The sequence below is a fragment of the Denticeps clupeoides genome, chromosome 11 (assembly GCF_900700375.1).
Source record: "Denticeps clupeoides chromosome 11, fDenClu1.1, whole genome shotgun sequence".
NCBI lineage: Eukaryota > Metazoa > Chordata > Actinopteri > Clupeiformes > Denticipitidae > Denticeps > Denticeps clupeoides.
This window is the reverse complement of record NC_041717.1, coordinates 5,299,190-5,325,309: the sequence shown is the minus strand read 5'-3', so window position 1 is coordinate 5,325,309 and position 26,120 is coordinate 5,299,190. Positions and strand designations below refer to the sequence as shown.

The 26,120-nt window shown below is 41.6% G+C and overlaps 1 protein-coding gene across 18 annotated transcripts in view; it reads left to right on the top strand.

Moving 5' to 3' along the window:
* The window catches only part of trpm3 (transient receptor potential cation channel, subfamily M, member 3), an 89,916-nt gene that overhangs the window by 20,173 nt on the left and 43,623 nt on the right, over window positions 1-26,120 (top strand). The window lies entirely within an intron of this gene.

The window sequence follows — 26,120 nt, the reverse complement described above, 5'->3', positions numbered from 1 at the left end:
ATATGTCTTCTCTGCATTATGCCGTGAACTGACGGCAATCAGAATACATTATTTATGTGCGGCAGCTCCTCCACCAGCCAACTGAACGAGGGGGCTAGGGGGACATGGAAACAGGGGAGGGAGAGAGATTATCCGCTTTGAATTGTCATGCCTCTTGGAGTTGTGACGTGTGCAAAAACCACAATCATATTATGCACAGAAAGCTTTGCAGCTTTAAAATTAGACACTGAGCGCATGCGGATACGAAAAAAAACTAGCAAAAATACACCCGTGAATCGCACATAAGGTGCTAGTGCTTCCATGAATGCACCAGTCCCTCGATAACCCTGCTGTATTTCTCACACATTTGTCAGTGTGAAGCTTTCAGAATTCTGCTAGTCTCTGACACACAAAACTGCAGCGTGCATTTCATTTCATGTAATTGGAAGGCTTTGACTGTGACCTGTACTGCATTTCAGAGCAATTTTATTTGGTGATATCACACTGGCCGATATGAGCATATGCATATGAACCCATTTATTTACACTGCCACCCAGCCAGTTGGCCAGTGGCTTGTATTCCTCTCCTGATTTCGTCTATGGACAAATTCAATTTCAAATATTGAAAATATAAACAAATATTACAAATGTATGTTTTAAGCATAAATTATATGCAACGAGTAGAATGATGGTGTAAAGTGAAGCTGTGCAAATTATTTCAATACAGAAATATTTGTAAAGACGTGAAGATGTGCAAATGAGTTCTAGTGATTCACAGTGGTGATTCCATTCGATGCCTTATCTGATTAAATATGAAGCATTTGTCTGGCAGAAAATAATTTGTTGGCACATAGACAGTTTTCAAATTAATTATTTAGATTACGAGGGACCTCATTCAGTCAAAGGCTTTGGGCATTCATTGCACCATGGTGCCAACTGTGGATTGTGTAAAAATAGTGTGTGACTGTGTGGCCTACAACCTGTGCACGGCATTTTACATTTACTTTTACTCTTTCTGTACATTAACAGCCTGTGCAGAAAAGTAACCTTGTATTATACTTCTTTTCACCATTTTTTCCGTCTTGGCACATTTGATTAGTTTTGTCAGGGTGAATGCAGTGTGATGAAGGATAAAAAGTGTATTTTATCCATTGCAGCATATTAAAGCATGCACATAAGCTTATCTACTTATATTATTTTAATACTTTTCCCAAGAACATGAACAATGGCAAATGTGTGGTTTTTAGCCAATTTAACCATTGAAATCACAATAAAATGAAACGTGTTAATTGATTAGATTGCATAGATAATGTTTTTATGCATATTTCAGGCAAATATTATTATATAATAATTATTATATGAATTATATACGTTTTTTAATTAGGTAACTGTCAGAGTTTTGATCTCAGCATGGCAGTCAGCTAAACAACTTTATTCAGGTACATCATTAGAGCTCAAACATTAATTGGAAATGAAACCCACCACTAGTTTTAGTGGTAATGGGCTTGGAATAAAAAAAAAAATATATATATATATATATATAAAAATTATTACCCTTCTTTTATGAATTCACAGATGTCCAGCCCATCCTTGCTTTAGGTGTGTAACATATTTTTGCATCACCTCAGTTCCAAAATTTTACCAGCATCTTATTCACTGTCTTTTTCCCCCTCTTGCTCACCGTCTGCATTATTTTCTTATGGATTCTCATTTTCGCCTCCTTTCATATTTCCCCCTCTCTGTAGCCCTCTGTGACCCCATCTCACTCCAACATGCGAGTGCATTGAGGATGTGGAGTTTAATAACTGCCCCCTCTGCTGTACAGGGAGATGGGATGTCGGGAACACGGGCTGAATTGAATAGGGCTGAAACTGAATTCTTGTCATCAGGGACTGCTGCCGTTTTACCGGAGAGGGCTTGTCTAGCGGCCCGCTGGGAATCTTTAAATGGATCATATAGCACAACTGAGTACAAACACACCCACACAGACACTTCCTCCATTCCTCCATTCTACTGTAGACCAGAGTAGGTCTACAATTAATTAATTATGTTAATTAACATTTTTTTGCATAATTTGGGAGTTTTGGGAGACACGATTCAATACCAAATAAAAAAAAAAAGATCAATTACACAAATACATTTTTTACTGCCTTCTGGATTACAACTTTGCCCCCCAATTGCTCTTCATTGATTCATAGCCACATATCCCAGCATCCCTTTCACCCGGGATGCCGTTCACATCAGCGATATGGCAGCATGAAAAGTGAAAATGGTTGCTCACCATGTGGCCTGCCTATTCTGAGTGTGAGGGCTGGCATGCATTATTGCTCTCGAGCCGGGTGGGTTGGGTGGTGGAGGGGACATTTCATGCAGTGGAGGCCCAGGAGCTTGTAAGCATCTTCAGGATGTTAATGAGATGCCCATTGTTGCTTCTTAAATCTACTGAGCACCTTCACATCATTCACATCATTAAATGTGCATATTCTTTCAGAGTTGCTGAGAAACAGCTACATCAAAAGGACAGTGCAGAGATGTTCATGAATCAAAACTGGGTTAGTCAATCAATGCCACAAATCAATGTTTCTAAGTGTCTACCACAGAGACTGTCCTTCAACTGTGACACTTGGGGCTGCTCCTCGCTTGTGGTTGTGTTTGTGTATTTGAGAATGTGTGGATTCTGCATGTCACTTTGTCAATAAGATGAGACAGCATAGCTTCCCATGAAGATCAGAAGTAATCGGTAGTAGAACCACGTGAGCCTGTACATTGACATTAACAATTCATGTATTATCTTTTCTCATGAAATTTGTTCTGATTAACCATGATCAGTTCAAATTTATAATTGCAAGGATCTGGTTGAACGTGAAATTATCCATTAAAAGCAGGAATATGAAGGATCAGGTCATGTAACTACCTAGAGCCAATGACTTTCTCGTTGGTGCACATCCTTTAATGGATTTATGGTAAGACAGTAGGGCTGGATGCTGGATTTCTTCAGTCGGGACCATTTTTCTAATCTTTTATTTTCACTTTATTTATCCTGCATGGAGTGTGAAGAGGAGTGTATTTAATACGAAAAAATATAGCGAGTATGATTAATGCATTCATATTTATTTCTTGTAATATTTATCGATGCATTCACTCAGCCATTTCACAATAAATATTTCCACACAACCGTAAACAATTTGGTAAAAGGATTTCTTACATTAAAAGCCAAACCTTAGAACATAACATGGGTCACATAATTACAACCACCCTGCAGTGCAACATTTGAGGTCCCTGAAGTGACATAAACATGTCATTACTGCATATTCCTCCACATCATCGGCGTCATCAATTTCACTGTCAGCATCATTCAAGAAATATCAGCTGGTGGTGACTGGAGTCCAGATCCTGTGGTGATCAATTGAAATGATTGAATCTAGGGTGAAAGCGTCATGTTCAAGTCGGCTGCCAAAAACAGGAGCCCTTCTCATTCCATTCGCTATATTGTTAACATTTGGCTTTGATCAGCACAGGGTTTTGGACAACAAAGTCTCCGCTTGCTTTGATAAATCTTGAAAGTGCATCAATTTGTCTGTGTGTGTGTGTGTGTGCATGGGGGGGAACGACACAATCGACGAAATGTAACCCCTGGTGCTTTGCTCATGTCATACGAGCATGAAGATGGGTAAACCAGCGTTAACATTCAGAAAAGCCCTTTCTCACCTCCACATCTAACTGTGATTTTGTTGACTCGGCAAGTGTTGCCTCATTTCCTTATGTCAGGAACATTTTTTTATTTTTTTACTTATTCTGTATTCTGATGAGTAGAATCTGCACACGTGTTATACTCTGTTGTGTATAAAGTAACCTTCATTGATAGTTCGAATCCCGATCCGCCAAGGTGCCACTGAGCAAGGCACCGTCCCCACACACTTCTCCCCAGGCGCCTGTCATGGCTGCCCACTGGTTAAATACAGAGGACACATTTCATTGTGCTGTGCTGTGTATCACTTCACTTTCTATCGCTTTTTGTGTGGAAAGCTGGAGCTAATTCATGCGGTAGAAACCATATTACAGGATGCAGATATGCTAATTAGCCCTAATTAAATAATGGGAGGTCACACCATGATGCATTTTGAATAAATGCACAGCTGATATTTACATGCCTATTCCTGCATATTCATGACACACACACACACGCACAGAAAGATAGAGGGTAATTTTAGATATAATGGGTTCTCATGGGCTATTAGTGGTAATTTGCAGATTCCAAATTGCAATGCAGTATTCCCATTTACACAGATTCAACTCCCTTTCATTTTCTTCCACACCTTCCACATTGGATACGTGCCTACACCCCCGTCTCACTTCTTACACTTAGTATTATAAGAAATCAGGACTAGGCACTACATTACATTAGTAAATGAGGTCCATTATGGTACAGTTATAAATAAAACATTAATGGGAGTGTCCAAGTCCGATTTTACTATTTTATCAACAGTATTCAGGGGTGAATCTTTAGAATCAGGGGCACCAGACCTACGGTGGATTTTAGTATCTCACTCTGTGTCTACCTGGTAAAACAGGTCAGGTTTTTTCAGAAGAAAATGGTCCTGCAGGTACATGAAGTGCATCAGTACACCGGAGCTCCGGTGTTCAATCTATTTATAACAAATAACCAGATGCAGTATGCATATTAGTAAAGGAAATTATGAGCTAAAATACAATTTATGCAAATCAGTCAGATATGATTGCATTGTTCAAAATCTTCTCTACTGGCAGAGGAATCTGTCTGCCACTTCAGCCTGCTTTGTTACAATCTTTGTTTTGAAAATTATTAATAGAAATGTTAGTCCAAAGCGAAATGTATTTCAGTGCAAATGCGCACCTCACCATTATTTTGAGGACGTGGCCACACAGGGCAACACTGAGCCAAACACTACCAGAAAACTGCCAGACATCCCAAAGCGAGGTTTAAAAGACGGACTTGCACTGTCGGAATAGGGCCACATTCTGTTAGCGTGCCACAACGCTTATTGTTTCAGCTACAATGGGCCACACAAAATCAAATCCAGCTCATGCCTCAAGTTGTAAACATGTTATTTTTGTGCAAATCTGCTCATCATGTCTTAGTTCTTATATTCTGACTCCTGTAGTTATTGTTGTATCAGAAGATAGTCTACTGTGTTATAGCTGCAGGGCTCATTTTCTTGCAGCCTTGACAGAACGTCCGTATACTGGACTGTGCAACTGTTTTTGGCAGACGCAAATTAAATTTAACTTTTTTTTAACAGGCAGGGACTCTCTAAAAGTAGAAAAAAAAAACAATTATTAAAGAGCGAAAGTGACAATAACTTCATTCTATGTGAGTAAAACGATTGGGTTGGTCTATCCCAACTAATGAATGATCTCCTACAAACAAAAGTCTACAGATGAAGAACAATATTGAAAGGCTGCTCAGAGAACAAAAAGAATGACAGAGCTGTGGAGCTTTTGTCTCTTTCGCTATACATGTCAATAAATAAGGAAATTAAGCAATAAATGGCTTAGGTAAATCAATATTAGATCAATATTTGAAATAGTTTTTAATCGTAGGTTAACAAAGAGACTTGCAGCTTAGAAAAGCAGTGTCATACAGCAGTCCTGTATGTCACTCGTTCCTTAACTACTAAATCTGCACACTTGACACCGCTCACATTTCATAATAACATGGTCTAAATGATCAAAAAGCATTAGGCACCCCTTTGTAGTGCTTCATTTGAATTGGTACGTCCTTGAATTAACCAGGAACATTTATTGTGGCCCTTCAGCCCAGACAAATAAATCCCAGCAGCCTGCCTTCCCAGCCCTCGTGGAAGCGGATTTGAAATTACGCTCCCTCATTGGATAGTCATTACTGCATGATTGGACACTGGCCTTTGAATTTTGTCGAAAGTAATGAGCTTTAATAAGTGGTGTAAAATGCACAGGATAGCCGTGTCAGACGGAACCGCTCTGGGGTTTAGTGGGAAAGAGTCTTTCTTTTGTCAGCAGGTCCAACCTCTCACCAGAGCACCAGAAATCAGGACATGTGCATGAATTGTATGATGCATGCCAGTGGTACATGCGAACATGAGATCTGGAGGGGACGAACAAACTGGGCTATTTTTAGAAATCTCCCCAATTCCGTCTCTATGTCCTTCCCCTACAAACAGACATGGTCTCACACATGGTCTCCTGGCTGTCATTGCTGCTGTACTTTATTTTACCGCAAATTTTTCTTGTGCTCTAAATTTTCCATTGAGGAGCTATATTTAAGCCTGAAGCCCATAGCATGAGATCCAGAGCTCCTGTTTCCACCAGCAGCCTGCTCAGCTGCAGGACAACTTTTACAGACTGCTTCTCCATGCTCTTTGCAAATGAAATCCCCCGGCCAAGCTGAGAATTGCTTTTTGCAAGAACGCATTAATGGTTAGTGTTATTTCAGTGGGTTAACATGCTGTTTTCTACTGTATCCACAGGTCCTGCATGCTTAAGAAAGAGGTCACAGAATATAAAACAGATATTATTTTGAAAGGGGCAGACAAGTTGACAATTTTGTGTTTTTATGTACAATTCACCATTGCTCTGGCTAAAATAATATTGTCTTAGTGAACCATCGTGGATCAGAAAGTCTGAAGCATGATGAAACGTGGACAGCACTCTTCCAGCAGGAAACGACTCCAGCGGGCTTCTCAATCTGCAAGAGTGTGTCTGTGATATGGGGCGGAAGGCAATTAAACTTTCAGGCAAATTATCACTCACTCAGAGTAACTGTGGGATGGAGACAATCCCCAGATTAATTATCATACTGTCAAGGGCCTGACTCCGGAGGGGTGCCCCAATCCGGCGTTCCGGACCGGGGTTTTGTGTTTTCATCGTTGTCGTCACTGTCGCCCTGTTTGCGTGTGCATCTGTTTGTATGTGTTTAAATGTGGTCCAATCGTGTGTAGTCTTTCCTGGGTCATTGTATGTAAATCCCATTTGTTTCCCATGGGGTTTGTAAAATCCCATGCTGTAGAGGACGGCCGTCAACTCGACCCCAGCTGTTTCTACTGCATCTGGTTTATATATACAGGTTCATTTACATTTACATTTACAAACGTGGACCGGTTCAGACAAATGCTAGGTGTCCAGCAGCTGTTAAAATGACGTGGCATCGACGACAGCAGAGGTAATGTTAGGGTTTGCAAAGACCTGGATTTGTCCTCCCATGCTGCCCCAAAAATCAATAATAAACAATTGCCATAGTCAAGATTTGTGTTCTATCTGATCTATCAGTCACACTGTCGCTGTCAGTCAACAGTCAACAGAATATTGCAGCCCTAAGCTGTGGGGGCCAGTTTCAATACCCCACCTCGCATGTGAGACCAAGGTGTTGGACTGTCACACTGGAGTCACACCTCTCTACCTGGTGCAGCTTTCATGAGTCGGGATGATGCCGACGTGGACTTCGGGATGATGACGAATTAGCCTTCGTCAGTGCAGTTCACTGAGCAGAGGATGCTCCTAATTTATTTATGTCGAGCAAAAAAACTGATCCACGTTTGATGCATGGCCTAATCAGTGAATGCATCTAAACACATTTTTATGGTTTCCCTTTGAGCAGCGCAGTTTATCTTAATGATAATATTTCAGGGAAAATTTCTTCTTACAGACTTTGCTCTTCATGTTTGTCCAAAGACAAGTACAATTTTATGTAAATTTCTTGACACTTATGGGTTTCATGTTTATCTAAATATAGGAAGAAAGTTATTTTGACTCTATAAAATATTTTCTGTTGCAATAACAAAACCGAAAAACCTAAATCTGTATCATGCCACTGATTCTGTATCTTTGCGATTATATACAAGTGAATATTACCATCACACCTGATGTTTTTGGGTTAATGTCACGTCCCTCTGCCAGCAGGTGCCTGGCTTCATCATTTTGGCTGACATCTCCATCCAATGCTTACGTGCATTGGGTGGAGATAAAAGCATGCTAGAAGCTTTTATCTCAACCAAAGCTGGCTAGAATGCATATTTACAGAGTTGCAGAAACAACTGTGGGGCAGAGAATAAGACTGTTAGCTCTCTCACGAAGGTGTCAACTGAGGCACTTCTCATTCACTTTGAATGGAGCGTTGTCATGTGCCACTGAATTGCACAGTGGGTCTGTCCCGCTACGCAGCTCGCGAAATAAAGTTCTAAAAAATGTTGAACCTTTTTAGAGTAACATTTATGATAATTGTCCTGCAGAAATGCTGACCTATCAGTTGTATTTATGCAAAATTTCCGAATACAAATGGAGGCCAATCAGTCAGGTTAATGCTGGCTAACCTGAGAAAAAATGTTTGACTGCCACTCACAGCCAACAGATTTTGTAAGCTTGCAGTATTTAATTTCAATTGTATGTTTATTTCAACAGTGAAAGACAGAACAATAAATAAATGAAATTCATTTGCATCTTCATGCATGAAATGGTTATTTATTCGCCTAGCAATCAGCAAGATTTCTGTCTCCCAGTGGTATTTTATATAGGTAAGGAGCTTCTCAACTCCTTACCTGTCATTAACAATCAATATATCCAGATTCCAAAATCTGAACCATGGCCAAGACCAAAGAACCTTCCAAGGATGTCAGAGACAAGATTGTGGACCTACACTAGGCTGGAATTGGCTACAAGACCATCACCAAGCAACTGGGTGAGAAGGTGACAACAGTTTGCACCACTGGAAGAACCATAAAATAACTGCCAATTTCTCACAGTCTGGAGCTCCATGCAAGATCTCACCTCGTGGGGTTTCTATACTAATGAGAACTGTGTGGAATCAACCCAGAACTATTTGGGAGGAACTTGATGATCAATGATCTCAAGGCACCTGGGACCATATTCACCAACAAAATCGTTTTTTTCAACCATGCCATGAAGGACTGAAATCCTGCAACCTCCAAGGTCCACCTGCTCAAAAAAGCACATGTTTACTGTTGAACATCTAAATGATTCAGTGATGACTGGGTGAAAGTGTTGTGGTCAGAGACCAAAATTGAACTCTTTGGCATCAAGTCAACTCACCGTGTTTGGAGGAGGAGGAATGCTGCCAAGAACACTGTCCCCACTGTCAAACGTGGAGGTTGAAACATTATACTGTGGGGATGTTTTTCTGCCAAGTAGACAGGACAACTGCACCGCATCAAAGGGAGGATGGATGGGGCCATGTACCATCAAATCTTGGTTGAGAATCACCTTAAATCAGCCAGGGAAGTGAAAATGGGTCATGGGTGGGTATTCCATCATGACAATGATCCAGAACTCACGGCCAAAAGGACTGGCTCAAGAAGAAGCCTATTAAAGTCTTGGAGTGGCCTAGTCAGCCTCTAGACCATAATCCCATAGAAGATCTGTAGAGGGAACTGAAGGTTCAAGTTCCCAAACATCAGCCTCAAAACATTAATGACTTGGAGAGGATCTACAAATAGTAGTGGGACAAAATCTGCCCAGAGACTACAAGAAACGTCTGACCTCTGTGATTGGTTGTTCCACCAAGTACTAAAGATTGTTATGCAAAAAGGATCAAATACTTCATTCATGAAAATGTGAACATTTAATTTTCATTCATGAAAATGTGAACTAATTTCTAAATGCATTTTCTGGAACTGTTTGTGAATGTTATGTCTTTCACTGTTCAAATAAACCTACCCTTGAATTTATAGATCTATAGTTAATTTATAGTTCACATACACATTTTTTCCTAGTTGTGTGCGCTGTTTGCTGTGTGTTTGCAGACTTTTCACGCTTCAATTTTGACACTTGTGTTTTTTTTTGTGATCTAGTCACTTATCAATAGTTGTCATCTGGGTGGTTTTTAGTGATGGTGATTTGCCTGATTTCTGTTTCCATGACAGAGACATGATCAATAACCTTTTGACGTGTTGGGCATAATAGGATATGAAAGCAGAAGGTGATGATAAATTGACTAGGTGTACCTTATAAGACAAGAATACTCTCCAGGTAGAGCTCTATCAAATCCAGAGTGAACACAAGCATACACAGTAATTAATATTCACTAATTACATGGACAGTCCCCACTGGAGCAACACAGGGAAGCAGCAGTAGCAGAGGTTTCCTACATCACATTCAGACATCAGCCATGAGGAGCAGGTTGGAGAAACTTTTCAAAAGTTGTAAAGCATCGTTTAGTATGTAAAGAAGGCAATTTCCTACAACACAGCCTTTTGTGTGTCCCGAACGTCCTCCTTTCCGGGTTTTTAGTAGAGCTCTTTGAAGGGCTTTAGTGAATCGGCATCGATCAGATGTGGATGCGAGGGACACAATGCAGCATGAAGTGTGCGGGGCGTAACAGCAACTACACTGCGCTGCTCCGTCCTGTTCTGCTGGGCCTTATCGGCACTCGCAGATGCGCAGAGTTCTACAATGGCTCAGACCCAACTTCCGAAAGCTCTCTGCAGCGGGGTGTGCCACGGCCACGGATGCGTGAGATGTACTGTTATTACCCATAGTGCTCTGAGCTCTGCAGAACTACAGCTCGGAAGCACCTCAGGCGTTTTTTCCATAGTGTAAATGCTGTTTGAAGCGTTTGGGAGACGTATTTTACATTTGGGTTTTTTTTGCTAGTGTTCCGCTTGCTGAACGTTTAAGACCAGTTAAACCAGAAGGAAAGAAACAAATATGCTTCATATTTGCTCTGCAGAATTTAATCTCATCACCTAACGTTGTCATTTAAACGTAGCACTGTGCCTATTTAATTCAAATGAAGCTCAAATATGTGCTGCAGAGATAATGAGGATGAAAGTCGACTGATCCAGGCCGAATGAAAATGAATGAATTAATTTGATTACGTTGTTATTTCAGTTTAATTGAGATACGCGCAGTAATTGTACAACAAATTATGACATCGCTGTAACGTGATCTCATGCTCTGCCAGAGGTCATGCAGTTTCACCTGAAGGTCTCCGAGTTGTCATTATAAGAAGTGTCATGCTTTTTCACGTCTGCTTGAATACACATTTGGAGGTGACAATTTCTAAGTGAGTACCAGGTGGACTAGAACAACAGAATAACCTTGTGACTTGTGACGTTCTTCATTCTGTTCTGTTCTGTCCGCTGGCTCTGTGTCACTGGCTCATTAACAGCAAAGACTGCTCTTTACCAATTACAAGCTTTAGGAGTTTCTTGCGTGAATGAAGCAACCTGTGTGGAATACTCTCTATGCCGGATGACGTTTGAACAGAGCCAGACATCGGTGACATTATGACGGGACGGCAGTAATGAACAGTGACATGCATGTCAAGCTGATAACATTGTGCTGCGCAGCTTCTGTTTGCCATAATGCAAAAAGCACAGTGAGACCAACCGGTGACAAGCCTGCTCTCTGTCATTCTGTCACAATGAGCAATTTGGTTTAGTTGAAATTGCTATTTTCATTTAACATCTTTTAAAATGTTTTGAAGTTGCCTTTTGAATTTTTTTTAATAGAAATGAGTGCAACTGGAGTTATTTTGACAACTTGCTGCACAGTGAAAGCGGAACTGGGTTCCTTTATCCTGCAGCTGGGCCTGGCTGGCAGGTGAGGGGTTTGTACTGCGGGCAGCTGTGCCTGGGTCGTCTTCGCCAGGCTTTTTTAAAGCTCCCCTGGCCTGACAGTTCATTATCAGGAGCACGGGGGGGCGATGCGACAAGGCTAATCTCAGCGAATCAAATTGCTTGCTGATTCGTGAGCAGCGGAGGAAGGAATGCCAATAGCCGGATTCCCAGCTCTCACCACCATCCCTTACCTCCGTCTCTTAATTCTGCAAATATGTATATAAAGAAAAATGACAGTCCTGCTTTATCATTTAAACCACCATGCTTGGTGGTTTTAATCAGTACCTCACCAAATAATGTAAAATCTCCTAAATAATTTTCTATGTTTGAATGGATAACGATAATGGGACTTTTTTTAACCAATGCTGTACCTTTTGTATGCATTATGTAAGGAAAATGTTGGATAATAGGCATAGGAAGGATGCGCTGTCAAGATTGCTCTGGTTGTTAATTCCCAAAGCTTCATTTTATAATGAGGATATACAGACAAATCATTCATGGACCCAGTCTTTTGTGCTGTACCTAGCTCTAAATTATTGAATTGATGAGGATTTATGTTGGCAACGCATGCAGTTTTAATGGAGCTTCTCTTAGTTTTGAATACAGAATGTCTGTATTATTTCCTACCCGGCAGTCAAATTGTCAGAAATGTACTTTCTTCAGTAGTCAACATTTTGCCTTCAATAATCTGAAAGAAAACATAAGGACTGATGAATAAACTTCATTTACATTGGAGATAAAACAAGGGAAGTACCGTAAGAAGAATATATTCTGTTTCGCCACATCTACCTTACCTACATTCTCCATGTGTACAGCTACAGGCTATTCATCACCTGGCACCACTTACCTTGTTTATCACTGGACAGTTGGACACCATCTGTAACACAGCAGTGACAGTGACACGGTAGAGGAATGTTGGCAGAAGTGTCATGCCAGCATTGATGGGATTTTTCATCGTTGAGGGTTGAGAGTTGACCACCAGACAACAGCTGTCATGTGACCAGAAAATGTGACATCCAACAAGAGCAGAGCCTCTATACCATCACTACACACATGGTAGGTGTTTTTTTAAAAATGTAATCATTCAAGGATATTTCAACCATTACAAGACACCGTACCAAGGTTCAGCACTCAGTAGAAACGAGCGCATTAACCTGCTGGTCGATCAATGATTTGTCCATTATCAGTCCATTATTTAGAATGTATCCAAAAAAGTGTTTAAGGATTAGATATTGTTCATAGATATTAATATCTAGCAGAAGAAAATGTTCAGCATTTCAGAAACACAGCGCAAAATAAGTGAAATTGAAGTAAAAGTAAAGTGATTGTCATTGTGAAACACTGCAGCAGAGCACACGGTGACACAACAAAATGTGTCTTCTGCTTTTAACCATAACCCTTGGTGAGCAGTGGGCAGCCATGACAGGCGCCTGGGGAGCAGTGTGTGGGGACGGTGCTTTGCTCAGTGGCACCTCAGTGGCACCTTGGCATCTCGGGATTCGAACCGGCAACCTTCTGATTACGGGGTCGTCAGGCCACCGCTGCCCCAAATAAAAAAATTAATTCAAATAATGCATCAAGATGTCGTTATCGGGTATTTTATTGTTGTGCCTGATTTCCATTCTCTACTAGGCATGTCTCCATATGAAAAGAATGTAAATGCATTCATTAAAGGTGCAGCATCAGAATTGGTCCTAAAACTCACTGTCCGTATCCATCTTTATGTAGGGATTGTCTCTGGCTGGGATACATTTAGCATCCGTCATATGTAAGAAAAAAAACCCTGTGTGCTGGGAATTATGTACATGTACAAAATACAACTTTCATGATTTTACAAAAAAAACTGCATTCGTCTAAGAATATGGTGACAGATCAGCAAAATGATAAAAAAAAAAAAAAAAAAAAACTACCCATTGTCATTGTTACAGATCGGCAAAATTGTACCCATACAATAATGATAGTAATGTTCCCAATGACATGAGAAAATGAGATAACACATTGTGTTTCGCTGCTTCAGTCAAGTATTTAGAAAATTCTCCGCCCTTCTTTGACCTTCCTTGATGTACTTCTCACAAGACATCTGGCAGAAAATGCACTTTTTAGCCCATTCAATCAAGCATACAGCAGATTTTTTGTCATGCGTTAGTAAAGGGACCCTGGGCGCTTATGTAAAACTGCCGAAATCGAGTTCATTTAAATGTAAGCAGAGCCTCTGCAAACCGTGGCGCGAGGGCTGGACCCTAATGAGACGATGGCACATCGGTTATGGCTCTCTCTGTTTTAACACGAGGCCTCTGCACTGCTAGAGCCGGGCGCAGGGGTTCGACTAATCTTTTCTTGTCCCTGTACCGGCCACACTCAGTAGATAAACAAATTAAAGTGCCATTTCCTGGCATGCCATTCGGGCAGTAATGCATTGTGCGCACTCAGCTGTGACGTATAAATTGGGTCCTGAGCGCGTACCGATGGTGGCTGTCACTGATAAAATGAGGGTCTATCACCGCGGACAGAGGAAGCGGCGAGGGAGGATATCGATTTTAATCCTAGCCTTTATTCCGATGCGGTTCATTGGAAAAGACGAAATGGAATTAAGTAGGACTCTGGTTGCGTCTCTATTTAATACGAGTAAAATTGATGCTGGTCCCAGGCCGTGTTAGCCTGCTGTCCCCCCTCTCGCCAATCAGTCCTCATCATGCTGCTTCTCCCGCTAATTGGTTAAATAGTTTTTGGATGGGGCACCTTAAAGTTTTCCCATGATTCACCTGACACCCCCTGCATTGCAACAGACAACCTACCTGTCCAAATGGTTAGCCACTTCTGACGAGTCCTATTATCACAGTGTGCACAGTGTAGCGTGAGAGCCAGAGGCTTGTTATTATCTCCCCGCTCCGGAGTTGCTGAGAAGCGCGGCCGCTCAGCATCAAAAGAGTCGGAGCGACGATAACGAAACGGAGTAAATTAATGAACAGCGGTTCTTCAAAAGTGCTGAGTATCGGGGTCTCATTGTACCGCCCCGGGGCAGATACACTGACATTTACTCTGCACAAAGGCCCCATGAAAATGAATTAAACACAGCTGGTAGTCAAGGCACCTATTACATTCATTTTGTTGAGAACCCTGTAGAGGTGATCCTTGATCGAACCCCACGTACAAGGCAGATATTTTCTATGCATCAGGAGGAAAAGTTGCCTAAACAAACAGGCGGGCGCGGTCAAGATCAGCAGACTGCTGAATTGTCGAATTTCTTGTTAAATTCGACCTTTTTGGAACGTAATGCATCTTTTTGGTTCATGTTCAACTTGTGTCATGAAGCAACGCCCACACCAGAACGAAGTGAAACAACAAATGCAGACACTGGCATCACCTCCCCTGCACATCAGGGTGCTGCCGGTTACATTATTACTGGCTCTGAAATGCTTGCAAATCCAAAAATAAAGTGTAAAGTTTATAGTGATGTAGGTGGAATTGCCTCTCTGGTTATTTATTCGCTCTCCCCACCACGGCCCCGAGCAGCTAATGTGAGGAATCAGTGAGGCAGAGCTCAGGTCTTTCTTGAAGGATGTGCGACCCCACAAATTAAGCGTGGGAGGTCTCCACTCCTTGTGATTTATTCCAATTTTCTTCCTTTCTTGGGCAATTAAGGGAGGCTGTTCAGTACAATCTGAGCAAGAATTGCTAAATGTTCAGAGTTTTTGTAAGTTTAGTTGGAATACTCTTTGTTTAATTGGATGTCTTTTGAACAGTGGTTGTGTAATAGTGTTTGCTGTGGAATAACATTTTTATTTGCTAGTCCAACTCAACCACTAGAGATGTGTTTCATTCTTCAACTGTATTGCAACGAAATACAAAAACAAAAATTTTTTTAATGATTAGATATTGATCATAGATATTTATATCTAGCAGAAGAAAATGTTCAGCGTTTCAGAAACACAGCACAAAATAAGTGAAAGTGAAGTGATTGTCATTGTGAAACACAGCACACGCTGACACAATGAAATGTGTCCTCTGTTTTTACCCATCACCCTGAGTGAGCAGTGGGCAGCCATGACAGGTGCGCGGGGAGCAGTGTGTGGGGACGGTGCTTTGCTCAGTGGCACCTTGGCGGCTCAGGATTCGAACCGGCAACGTTCCGATTACGGGGCCGATTCCTTAACTGTCAGGCCACCACTGCCCCCCCCAAAAAAACATTTATTCAGTCAAGATGTGGTTAGCGGGTATTTTATTGAAGACTGATATTAGAACTGAAAACATGGAGTTGTAACAATAATATTTTTAACGGATACTGTAGAATAGTATGTGGTAGTAGCCTAGGTGGGGTGGTAGTAGCCTAGTGGGTAACACACTCGTCTGTGAACCAGAAGACCCAGGTTCAAACCCCACTTACTACCATTGTGTCCCTGAGCAAGACACTTAACCCTAAGTTGCTCCAGGGAGACTGTCCCTGTAACTACTGATTGTAAGTCGCTCTGGATAAGGGCGTCTGATTAATGCTGTAAATGTAAATGTAGTATGTGCTATGCCATCGCCACTCAGAATCTTCCACCTCTATGATCTAGCGGTTCCTATGCAACAATTTGGATGTATTTTGGATGATGTGCCTTATGAGCTCTTTCAGCCGCAAAATGGCAGGTTGGAGCTGCGGTGCGATATGATGCATGGGCCCTTTGCTTTATTTTGTTGGCCTTCATGTCCCATAACAAAGGGCTCGGTGCGTCGATGTGCCCTTCGTCTCACTCGGCACTCAGTTGTAGTAGGTCAGTTGTCAGAGCCACCAGTGAAGCGGTGAATAGAGCTGGAGAAGATCGATAGGTGGCTCCGCGTTCCTAACCACGTTAGCGGGAGGACACATGGATCACCGTCACAATCTTGTGTGTGGAGAACACAGGCTGTGTTCGATCTTGAGACCTAATTCATTCGACTTGACCACCATGAGATCCTATCATGTACAAAACAAAGACAAGGCAGCCGCTGGGCACAGACAAAATAAAGTCTTTATTTGGAAAGGGTCCCAGTGTCCTCCTCACTGGCTCAGTCGCTGAATGCAACTCACCACGTAAGCTGGAGCTGGATCATATTTGTTGCAGCGGCATCACCTTCATTTATTACAGTGGTGGGCCGAGCATAATTAGTTGCTTCCTATTGCGGAACAATTTTTCTTGCTTCTGTCTGTTGGAGGGCTCCATGTCTGCCTCTGGATGTTATATCTTACGTAAGAGAGTCTGCGTATCTCCAAACGGGCAAAGTTATCTAAGATTATCTCTAACCTGTTCTCGTCCTGAAGGTCATACATTTACTCTACAATCCCTGTGCTATTTTGTGCTATGTTATAAATCAGTCACAGATGTTACAACTTTTCACGTTTTTCATGTAATCGTACACGATATACATGCATATGCAGAACGTGATCATATGATTAATTTATGAACATTGTTGTAACCTTTGAGAAACCAGTTACATCAGGGACATTTTGGCAGTAAATGACACATCAGTTACCAAATCTGAAGAGACCTGGACTCTGCATCTGTGCTCCAGGGTGGTTATCGTCATGTTGGGGTGATTAGCGTAATCTTCTTACCAATGCCATGCTCCAGGTCTTCTAAATACAGCACAACAGTAAAGGCAAAATGAGAGGCTGTGTGAGAGTGAATGTGTGTGTATGTGTGTGTTTGTGTGAATATGTGTGGGTGTGTATTTATGAGGCATACTTTTAAACAGTAGCAATATCTGAGCCAGTGAATCCAGGTCTCGTTTAAACTGGCTTTAATATTTCAAACAGATTCAGACTGTGTGCCCGTGTGTGTGTGCCAGTGTGTGTGTGTGTGTGTGTGTGTGTGTGCACGTGCGCTCAGCTCTTCCAGTGGCCTCATTTCCTGTTGCGCCTGAGGGGATGGAGGAGAGGTGTTATAGGAGTTGGTGTGTTATTTATTTATTTATTTATTTATTTAGGAGGTGTTTACAATAACCCCCCCCTTGTATCCATAGCAACTTCTGGGCGTGCACTCTGCATCCGGACCACCCTGACTTATGTCTTTAAAAGATTATTTGACTATATCATGTATTCTTCACAACATTGCTGAAATGTCGGCGAAAGGACCCCTTTCTCGGGCAGCCGACGCTTCTCCATTGCCTACCCAGAATGCCTCAGCACTGCGTATCCCAGGAGGACAGGCTCCGTGCCCTACCTATGGATCTCTGGTGGCAGATGACTGGGTTTCCATGAGAACCTAACAGACTGAACTCGACAGTGTCCTGAGACTTCTGGCCCGAGTTCAGTGAGTGGCTCGAGGGTGTTGCGTAACCGGAGAGCAGTCTGTTGTGTCTCACCAGCTCTGGGAGACATTCCAAAGAGGACGCCCTGAACAGCGGCCGAATAGTAGGGATGTCTTCATGTCTTTACAGGATGCTGTCAAAGCCTCCTGGAACCTGCCTTGGGCAAGGGGCAAAATGGTGCTTTGTAGTCGATGGGGATGAGATCAGCTTTGAAGTCTGTCTTGGGGAAAACATGGTGTTTGACATGATTGGCTTCTGAAGACATTTTCTGAAAATTGGAATTAAAATCCGACTGATGAGGTGGACTAGCAGGTAAGAAAACTGACTCCTATCTGAAGGGTTGTGGGTTCAAATCCGCCACTTTGCCACTGAGGTGCCACTGAGCACAGCACCGTCCCCACACACTGCTCCCTGTGTGCCTGTCATGGACGCCCACTGCTCACCAAGGGTGATGGTTAAAAGCAGTTGTGTCAGTGACAAAAAAATAAATCAATTTCAAGTTCACATGCCACATCGATACCTTTTTTTTTTTCTTCAATCAATCAGTACATTATTCAGCACTTTTTACAATGTACATTGGTACATTAGAACCATGCTCAAAGCCCCTGGCAAGGAAAACAAAACCTTGATAGGAACCAAGACTCAGGGAAAGCCTTGGAAAGCCTTGGAAATCCAAGGAAAACCCATCCTCCTCTCGTCAGCACTAGATATTACCCCAGGATTGTTGAGAGAAATACATTGAGTAAATGGCAGCATGAAGAGGTTATTGTAGTCCAGTTATGCATTATGATCTAGTATTGAGGTAGTATATTATAGGTCTATCAGGTGACTATCAAATGTAAAGGCCAGGCAGTAATGGCCAAACAGGAAAATGCTGCCACGTGATCGCTCCGGATCTCGGGAGCAGGCTGTGTTCTTATTAACTAAACATTTCAGGTGCCACTAAACTACTGATTGCTACTTGAGATAGATTTTGCATAAAATCCACTACCTGAGTGCAGTGATGAAAATATGTTGCCAAGATAATTAATATCTAATACTTTCATCTTTCCAACTTTGGTTACAGCTGCTTTCGAAATAATCCTTGTTCTGTAGAGATGGCATTCTCTGTGACTTTTTTTATTCTGGTAGAATATTCTGTTTTTTTTTATTCTGGCAGAATGTCTGCCAATTCATACTGAAAAAAAAATCTACTTATAAAAAGTTTATGCTCATTTGTTAATTAAAAAAAAAAAAAACACCTGTTCAGGACCTACCTTAGGACTTGGGGGAAAGACATCACTCAACAACGACCCAACGGCAAATGTACTCAAACAGGGCAGCTTTATACAGTCATACACAGGTGAGAACAACCAGGAATCATTGTAACACAGAAAAAGCACAAAACCCCATTCCGAACCCCAGACCCGGAGTAGCCTCTTCCAGAACAGATCCTGACAAAGATCAGTACATTATCTGTACAGGCTGCCCAAAATCATTCAGATCATCCAGTGCATGATCCAGTGCATGTGCTGTGCTGCTGTGTATCACATGTGACAATCACTTCACTTTAAAACCAGATATGAGCAGAACAGATTGGTTCCAGGAGTCTCCTGCAAAAAGATTGGGTGCCCACAAATTAAAATAAATGTATATATCCTGGAAACTAGAGCAAGCAAACAAGAGCACGCACACGAGACAGTAGAGCATACATCGCGCGCACTTGAGAGAAGCACACGCATGAGAGAGAGAGTGTGTGTGTGTGTGGATCACTGTGTGTGTGTTGTCTGTTTATGTAGCATCCTGGCTGGTTTCAGCGCTTTTAATTAACTTCTTGAGAGCCACATTTATGATAAGTGTTATTGGTTCAGAGGAGCATCATGGCAAAGGAATGCCTAAGTATTTGCAGGTTGCGATGTCTGTGTGGTGCATTTTACAACTTGGGAAACACAAGCTGCATTCACAGTCATCATTTATGAAATGACTTGTTCAGTTCAGCGTTTGATGCTCGCCGCTCATGAACAGAACTGTATCAGATACAGGCTACGTCTGTGAAACACCTCTGATCACTCAAGTGTATGTTAAATTCTGTCTCTTTACCGCTCTGCAGTTACGTTTAGTAATGATTTTAGAGAGGAGGTACCCCAGAGGCTGGAAACCCAAGAAATACAAAAAATAAAGAAATCAGAGACGTGCTTCCTGACAGTCAAAACATCAAATATAAAGTATTTATAAGCAGAAAAATAAAAGTCTTTTTTTTACAGTCAGCTGGTTGAGGGCTTGGTTGCACAGGTAATCCTTGGATGATCCGTGTGGGGTATATCTTCATCTAAAACCAGCAGGAGCTATAAATAAATAATGCTACAAGAGGGAATTGCTACACCGTGTGTGTGCGCGTGTGATTCTGAGAGTGTGAGGGAGAAGCAGAGAAAGAGAATTTGATTTAACCGGTCTTTGCACTGCCAGTCCTGTGCAACTTCTATTATGTCGGTGAAATTGGAGGTGTGTTTTCATGGAAGCTGGTCAGATGTGGAGATGCGTGTTTTTCATGTTTCTGTGGGTGCTGTAAATGTAAGGGACCCTGGATGTAGGCGAAAATAAGCAAAAATGTTACCGAATCCTTCTTGTTGGCAGTGATCCTTTTTCCCCCTCTGTATATTTAAAGACCTACGTTCTAAAAAAGTGAGCTATATATTTAATGGTTGTTATAATTTGAATGCTATATCTGTAATTTGCTGATGGTATGTAATCAGAGAACCCAGGAAGAACGTGATTGAACAAATGGAAATGGCTGACAAAAGGAGCAAACCAATGTCATGAAGGTTAATGTAGGGCATGTTTGTTACGATACATGTGGACAGAATGGATTGATTTATACTCAGCCTTCACTGTCCTTTAAAGCATTTTGCTAAAAGCATTTCAGGAGGAAAAGATCCCCATTCACATGGAAGAAAAAAAAGGATATTAAGGATATTAAACTAGATGGATGAGTTAGAGTACATGACATTTCGTTTTATGTGCCTTCATACATGATTTTACTGCATGGGGCTCGTTGACCTCTGACAGCAGCAGGAAAGCATCAGATTGGCTCCCCCTTCATGGTCCTGTAGGTTCCAGATAAACGTCCACCATTGATCTGCCAATCGTTCTCAAGGTTACAGGGGACAGCCATAGATCCTGCCTTCAATGTCAGATGTGGTGAATTTCAATCAATGCAATATGATGCGATTTGGCTGAAAATTACCTTTTACATACAGTATATTTTAACACTATTGAAAGTTAGAATAAAACCAGTCAAAAGTACCAGTTAAGATGGTGTTGATTTAGGTGCTATGTGTGGCTTAGGAATGTCTGAAGTGTAAAATACAATCCTGTCTCCCTGAGAAGCTGAATCAGAGCCCTATTCAGAGAACCATGCACCTGATGAAACTGGTGAGACAAGAATGGGTGTTTGTGCCAATATGAGTAGAAAGATGGGAGATTCCAGGTCCATGACTTTTCATGTGTTAATGACACCCCCCCCCTGTCATCAGGTGGCCAAAAGGGCAACAAATGGCCTTCTCTAAGGTTCCCTCCTCTTTCTGATACCTTTTCACTAACGTTAGTACAATATGTAACTGGGATAGTAATCTACCTGCTTTAATAAATTTGAAACTGTTCATTTTTGTAACCTCTACTGTGCCATTTCTCTATATGCTTAAGGAAGAGTTTATATACATTGATAATAATTAAAGGTAAATGCAAACTGCTCAGTTGGATTCTGTTTTTGGACCAATGGGCAGGCTTTTACAAAGCACTTAAGTGCAAGTGGAGGAATCTGTTCCAAACTGGTGTGTTAAATCTGAGCACTTAGTCAAAGATACTTGAATCCATGTGCCTTTGTCCTGGAATCAATATCAGTGCTGATGCATAGTTTTAGGTCAATGGTATTGAATAATATGGATTTTCCTAGAACAAGCATTGCAGAGTTAAACTGGGTATTCCAGTGGTCAGTGATTTCTAATTAATTCATAATTGGATTATACATATCTGAGAAATATTTTCATTTTTAAGCGGTTTATATCTGTTTTATATGTGATGCCTGAACTTCTGAGAAACTCTTCTCACACAAGGTTTGAAAGACTCTTGTCCTGCAACATCCTATAGAATCTACTGCTCTATTACATACACACATACACACACACACACACACAAATACAAAGCATTTCTCTCCACTCTCCAGACAAGGAAGATGCCCTTCAGGGTTCATTTCATTAGAATCATTGTGTGTAATTGACCAATGGGAATGCACTCATCTCTTGAGAGAAGTACATCATTATTCCAGTCCTGGATTCTGGCAGAACGAAGAGGATCATGACTGCACACAATGAACTGTTATTAAAGAACAATAAATTTATCACATTTATTAATTAAAAATAGTTAAGTTAAATCCTACCCAAAGATGACAGTGTCAGATGTAGATGTACTGAAAATAGTGAAAGTGACAATTTTTGTCACTGTGATGTGATACACAGCATATCACTAGAACACGGTGCACTTAACATGATGCACTGTACCACAGATCTTTCTGACATGTAAGTCAAGTGTCTGATGAGATGTCATCAGGATGCCATTAGGTGTTAAACAGCAGCTTTCAAAATACCTTAATACTGAGCCATTTGTTAGATGTAGTTGGCTTGTTCGTAGATGCTCTGTGGAACAATATCAACAGTTTAATTATTTTTATCTTCTAATGAAAGCATACGATGTTGTCATGATCCGGACCTGCAGGGATTACTCCGGATCCGGAGTTTGGACCGGAGTTTCATGTTAGTCTCGTGTAATGTTCCCTGATCGTGTTCACCTGCTGTCTATTTATATAATTGTATAAAGCTATCCTGTTCGTGTCTGTTCGCCGTCGGGTCATTGTGCATGTTCCCTTGTCTCGTGTAGTTCGTATTAAACCCCTGTCCTGTGATCGTGCGAATGCGTCCTCCTTCATGCCATGTCCAGCCCACCCGTGACAGATGTAGATAAACAAATGTGATGCATGTTCATAAAAACATGGCCATTCTTTGCAAGACTCTGTGTATTGTATAAATAAAAAATTACTAAGCTTTAGGTAGCTTTAGGCTAATGTGTTGATCCAATTGAATTGCTAATCTTGTATATTTTATACTTTCAATGCAAAAGTTTTTGTTCGGGAGCCGACCTGTCATATAAAATGAGATTTTTCCTTCTCACTCTTTCACCAGGTCAGGTACTACTTCAAATTCAGGATGGCCCTTGGTCTTTACTTGATAAAAGGTGGTTGACAGTTTCAGATGGCTATATTTAGAACATGGTGACATCACCTAAGGAACTGTCTGGACTGACAAGCAGATGGTTGGGTGTGACAGGTTGCTCTGGGTGGTTATTGGTGGGGCTAGGGTGCAGTATGTTATCACTGCAAGTTACATTTTGTCTCAAAGGAAATGCTAAAAATGCATATATTACATTACATAACATTCTAGGATATTGTATTTAATGTTGATTTTGTTACTAGCTACTATCGGGCTTTATTCGTTCTGCTAAGGACTTGGTTTGTAAGGACTTCATTTCCATTTGGGGTTGAATATTCAGAATCAAATCTAAAGAACACTAGAGGTTCATAATCCATTTTTTGTTTTGCACACAATGCTTCACGACATCAAAGCTGAGGGAAGGGGGGGTTAGGACTTTTGCCTAAAATTCTAAGAAATCAAAATGACCCCTTTTATATGAAATTAAAGTCATTCAGACTTGCATCTGATCTGGGGTATATTGCTTAGTCCTGATCTGGTCCGGCAGGGGTTAGTCCGGGTCCGGAGTTTCATGTTCGTCATGTGTAATGTTCCATGATTGTTATCACCTGTATATCATTGTATAAAACTATCCTGTTTGTGTCTGTTCGCCGTCAGGTCATTGTCTGGTGATGTATTGTCATGTGTATTATGTATTAAACCCCTGTCCTGTAACATCGTGCGTATGCGTCCTCCTTCCTCGCCATGTCCAGCCATCGTGACATGTTTTTTTAATAAATGGCCCTTGTTATACATCTGCAACTGAGTACTTGATCCAGTAAAGGCACTTAACCCTGAACACAATGGTCCCAATCAATTGGATTCAGAATACTGTGTGGAAAGTGCAGCACTTCTCCAATCGTGCTAAAAAGCACACAATTTTCCACAAAAGTAAATATATTCTGCTGTGACAAAACAAAGATTTCAAATTCCAAAATGTCTGTGTAGCGGAAACCAGGCACTGAGCATGACCCTATTAACACCACCCATGCAGAGGCCAACATGGAACATTTTCAAAGCATGTCACCAGCAAAACAAAGCAGTGGCTTCAGGAGCACTATTTGAAGGCCCTGTTTTGAAGTCTGGAACTGAACCTTACAAAATGATTTCTGGAGAGACCTGGAAACTCTGCAAAGCTGCATGGCTTTGTAAGGAAACCTCATTAAGTGAAAGTGAAGTGATTGTCACTTGTGATACACAGCAGCACAGCACATGGTGCACACAGAGAAATTTCTCCTCTGCATTTAACCCATCACCCTTAGTGAGCAGTGGGCAGCCATGACAGGCGCCCGGGGAGCAGTGTTTGGGGACGGTGCCTTGCTCAGTGGCACCTCAGTGGCACCTTGGCGGATCGGGATTCGAACCGCCAGATTACGGGGCCGCTTCCTTAACCGCTAGGCCACCACTGCCCCATAAAGTAAGGTGTGCCAGGCTAATGGGGTCAACCTTAAACATGTTAAGCTGTTTCATACCATCCCCCTGAAGGAGGTAGGACGAACAGTTCAAGACTGATTGCTCATCAAAGACTGAAAAAAAATAGTATGACATGAGGGTTTGAACCCACCCACCATGGACTCTAAAAGCAGTCAGACTCACAATGAACTATATGATTCTATGCCATTGACAACATTCTGTCACATGACACTGGTCGCTTGACAGGTGAGGACACAAAACTGGGTGAAGCTCTTGTTATTAAAGCAACGCCGGCCAATGTTCTCAGTCATTGTTGCTCATGTATCAACGACTTCGCTCAACCCAGGTTCACCAAAAACCCATTCCCATTTCTCTCCATCTGCCTTCCGGGACTCAGTTTTTCTGGTACCTGTAAATTTGTGTCGACATCAGTTGGTGCTGCAGCTGGTACGTGCTCATGGATTAAACGGCAAAAACTCACCCACTCACACACACACCCACGGGGCAGTGGTGGCCTATCTGCCCTGTAGATAAAGAAGTAAAGAATCGGACCTGTAATCAGTAGGTTGCCGGTTTGAATCCCGAACCGCCAGGGTGGCACTGAGGTGCCACTGAGCAAGGTACCGTCCCCACATGGCTGCCAACTGCTCACTAAGGGAAGGGTTTAAAACACAAACACAGAGAACACATTTCATTGCGTGCACCACTCGCTGTGTATCACTTCACTTTCACTTTTACCATTTTACTCCGCAATGCAATTGAATTCATCGTTTCCTCCAACGTTCGCTCTTTCTCTCTGCCTCGTCCATCCATCATGACACATTCACTTTGTACAATGTCTTTCAGTCCTTGACAAAATGCATTCTGTGAACAAAATTACGCTTGTTGTCATTTGTCAAATGCATTCTGTGAACAGAATTACTTTCTGCCATTGACAACATGCATTCTGCATACGAACTGACATTCTGCTGTTGACAAAATGCATTTTATGGATGAAATATAATTTAGTTGTATGCTTACAGACAATTTCCCTTTCTTCATACAATACAGACTTCTGATAACAAAATGGCAGGCGTTGATATCAGTTCAACGCAAAAATGAATTCTTACTCATGTACAGTACTCATGAAGTACACAAGCCATGTACTTAGGTTAAAGTAGATATACACAAGGTAAAAGTTTACTCCATTTACTCCAACAGTCCTCCCTTTAAAATATAACTTGTTGAAGTACAAAAGTATCTGACCTTTAATGTTCTATTATTAGTTTGTGTAAGAGAGCTCATGATAATCAACAAATTTTAGGTGAGAAGACAATCTTCTAACAGAATCTTATTCATTTGTCTGACATTGTAATGTCGAGGGGAAAGAACGGATGCGAAGGACCCAAGTGCAGATTCACAGAACTGTGTACTTACACTCCAGAGCACAAAACAAACAAAGAAACACACAGGGCGAGACCTGTAAAAAGGAATGACGACTTTTCTAAAAGATGCCTGAAAGCCTGAGGGGAAAGTCAGATTTACTATAACAGGAACTGGTGTTTGTATGAATGGAGAAGGTGACATCAGGGGGTGGGGCTTGAAAAGAATGA